The sequence below is a fragment of a genome, unplaced genomic scaffold, assembly GCF_019419815.1.
Source record: "Pyrus x bretschneideri cultivar Hongxiangsu unplaced genomic scaffold, Pyrus_bretschneideri_v1 Contig86, whole genome shotgun sequence".
In the NCBI taxonomy this organism is placed as follows: domain Eukaryota; kingdom Viridiplantae; phylum Streptophyta; class Magnoliopsida; order Rosales; family Rosaceae; genus Pyrus; species Pyrus x bretschneideri.
Window position 1 is genome coordinate 1,240,732 of NW_025999827.1, and position 3,877 is coordinate 1,244,608.

Genomic DNA, 3,877 nt, shown 5'->3' on the forward strand with positions numbered 1-3,877 from the left:
ACATTAACATTGACACTTATTGCATAAAACTACTCCCTTGATTACAACCACTTTAGGTCTATCAGGTAACCCTTTAACTCCTTCTGTAGGTCTGGCTACTTACTTTCTTTCTCCCTTTACCTCCCAGTAGCCTTTGTTTTTCCTTTCTCAACCCAATTAAGGTTGATCATGTTGATTGGGGCTCTAGGAAGGGATTTGTATCAATCATCATATTTGCTTGGGGTTTCTCCAACAATAGATTTCCTTTGACTATGAGGTTTTGTATTCAATCCCTAAACCGTACACAATTGGCTATGGAATGATTAAATGTGTAGTGGAGTTTACAATACTTATTTCCTTTTAACTTTTCTAGTTTGGGCATCTTTTTGGTGGTGTCGAGCAAGATCACCCTAGCCCTTACCAACTGCTCATAGATGTCAACTGCCTTGGTCAAATCAAAATAATAAGTCTAGTACTTCGGGGGCTTCATAGGCATGAATCCTCCATCATTCACTTTTTGGTCCTTGACATGCTGGACCAATCCTTTCACTATCAAAGGTTTAAAAGGAGTGGTCATTTCGATGGCACACAAGTCAATTCCTTCTCCTATATTATTGTCATTTCCTCTCGACTCAGAACATTCGAACTCCAACTGGTGTTTGTAGCTTTATTTTTTTAGAAAGGGGGCACTTTGGATGAATTCTTTACTTGCTACTCCTCAGTTAACAACTTTTCATACTTAGTAACAACTATTACCAGCTCCTGTAGCTCATTAAACTATATATCATAGAACTTTTTTCTCAATGGTAATCTCAGAGTTTTCTGAGCAATAGATATAAGCTGAGCATGGTTGATAGGGAACTGGCATCTCATCCTTGTCTTCCTGAACCTCATGATGAAGTCTTTAGTTGACTCATACTCATATTGCTTCACCTCCACTAGATCATGGATAGTCGTCTCGGGATCCACCCTATAAAACTGGTCGTGGAAAGCCACCTTCATTTGTCCCCAGTTGGCAATGGAATTAAAGGTAATAGAAAGTACCACTAAGATGCTAAGCCAACCAACGAATTCCCAAACAACCTTAACTTGTAGTTAAGATTGTCTTTAAACACCACACAATAGTTGGAAAACTTGAAAATGTGGTCTTTGAAGGGCACATTACAATCATCCCCACTGAAGGTTGGGAATGTGGCCATCTTGAAGTTAAAAGGAAAAAGGTTATGTTCACCGATATTCTCCAGGTAGGGCTTCTAATAGATGATCGTGAACATCGACCGAGCATGTGGTTGGGCATTTTGGACCACCATCTTTCTTAGCTCGGTTAACTCATTTCTGAGTTGCTAGTTAACTGCATTATTGTGTAGGGTGTAAGAAGGTCCCCATTTCAGGCTACGCTTATTGCCCAAGAAAGCTTTCTTTTGAGGTTCTAGTTGTCTCCATTTGGCTTCCCCTCCCTTATTAGCCAACAGTGGTAGCCTCTAAGGAGGGGGCTTGCTCGCAGCTTTGGGCACACATTTTCCACTAGGCTCTCCTACTTGCTGAGTCATTCCAAACTTTCTTCCATCTAGCTCGATCTCCCACTACTATCTAGTGGGAATAATAAAGGGTCTGGCAAACTTGTTTCCTGGATTTCTTCCACTTAAGGTTGACTGATTCCAGGCTCCTCCTTCTTCTTCCCCCTATCTTTCTTTTCCTCGAGCAAAGGAAACAAGGGAATCACTGGCTCTTTCTCAGGACTAGCCTCTCTCATCATTTCTCTAGCGTGACCATTATTCAGGGTAGAGTACTCCAACTCCAATCTTTTCTGCACACTCCCTGTTAATGAATAAAGTATGCTAACCTCTCCTCTAGTTTCTAGGGAAATCTTCTCCATACTTTTCAACACTTGTTGACCTTTCCTTTATTTTCTAGGGAAATCTTCTCCATACTCTTCAACACTTGCACCATGGTAGCTTGCAAGTCTCCGTTGGTAACCTTTCTGCCTGACTTCTCAGAAGAAGTTGGGTTCTCCAAAATAGCAAGACTTCAGAGGAAAGGGAAATCTTATAGGTAATCTATCATGTCTGATCCTTTTAGACAATGGGGTGGCCCGTACTCTGTGTTCCTCCTGAAAGTTCGCTCATTCCTTCTTTGTCTTAGCATACAAGACTATCAGGATCCCACTGGGCGTGCCAAAACTATGTTCAGGGAAAGATTTCCCTCTCACAACTCCCCGGGGGTTTGGTACTTGGAGTGTTGTGGGGCTTGCTCTCGCTGCTTGATGTGCTACAATGAGAGTTTTGTAGTTAGTTTGAAAGGTTTGTAGGGCCTTAGGTATAGGCCTTGAAGCTCATAATCAAAACTAACAAAGTGCTAGGCGTGCCACTGTTATCTCAGTATAACAGATGTTTGAACAAGTGTGGTTTAAGTTGATTACTTGCGTCCAAAGTTACTTAAGCTTCTTGTTATCAAAGGATTGTCACAGATGGGTCAACTTTGCATTAAGTTCTTTTTCTTGCCTTGTAAACAATGACTTCATATTCTTGTAAGTTCAAAACGAAAGGAGTTCAGGGTCCTTTAAACCATTTCCTTGAACACAGTTTGGACTTAGCAAAAACAAGTTCATTAAGTTAACCATATTCGAATGCAAATGGGACTTTTGGATAAGAAATAGTTGGAAATAACTTGAATACACGTTGAAAAGTACATTAAGTGGCATATCTACTAAATGAAAGTACAAACAAAGAGACTCGGGCAAGATTTCACTTTGTAGGGCAAGGTTAAACTCTTTGCAACCACTTCTCTTTGATTTTACTGAGGTTGTCAGCTAATAGGGATAGATGGTAAACAGGTTTTACACGAGGGAATAAATACTACAACACTAATGGATAGTAGTAGAGCTTTTACGCTAGACAAAAGATAGCTTTTCTAAGAGAACTATAGCTAAAAGGATTAAATATGGGCAAGTTTCAGCTTTTCTGGGTAGGAATTGGCTTAAGAGCAGAATTTGTATATTGATTGATTGGTTGTTTGAGTGTCCTTGTCTCTGGTGTCTCTTTTCCCTTTTATAGACAATTTGGCTTGACTACTTTAGCTTTACTCTTGGTCAAGAGCTCTCGGAGGGTAGTGAGTCATCATCTATTTACTTGTGATGCCACTAGAAAGTACTTTTTAGATGGTGGTGAGTTGGTCTCTGTCATTAGGGATGGCAATTCTAACCGTTAAACCCGATAACCGTGGATAACCGCCCGAATGGATTGGATTTGGATATGAAAATTCGAGTATGGTATGGATATGAGGAAAAACCGAGAACTTTGTTCAGTTATGGTTTTGGATATGGTTATGGGGTCCCCAATCCGTATCCATCCCCGAATCCGACCCGAATATATATATATTTGATATAATATAATTTTATTCAATTTACCGAACCCTCCCTATACTAATTCATTATGCATGCATCAAACCCTATACTATCTTTATTATGCACCAAACTTCATGCATGGGGCATACCAACAACCCCATCAATTCAATACTCTTATTGTTATACTCAACCAAATTAATTCATTGAATCATTTTATATATCAATTATCAAATATTACAAGTTTATCAGATTCATCTCTCTTCAAAAGTTTCACTGTCAAGAAATTGGTGCATGTTATCATGAGCAACTTCAAATATATTGTTAGTTTTTTGTAATTGGATGTTGCTATTTAATGACGGAATTAGTATCTACTAAAATTTCTAATGTGTCAATTGGATAAATATAATTTTTCTTTTGTTTTTTGACGAAGATGGATATAACCGATAACCAATTGAAAATCCGTTATCCGGTGGATATGATTATGGATAATCCCGATGGTTAATTTACGGTTATGGATATGATTAATTTTCGTGGTTATGGGGATGAATATTGACA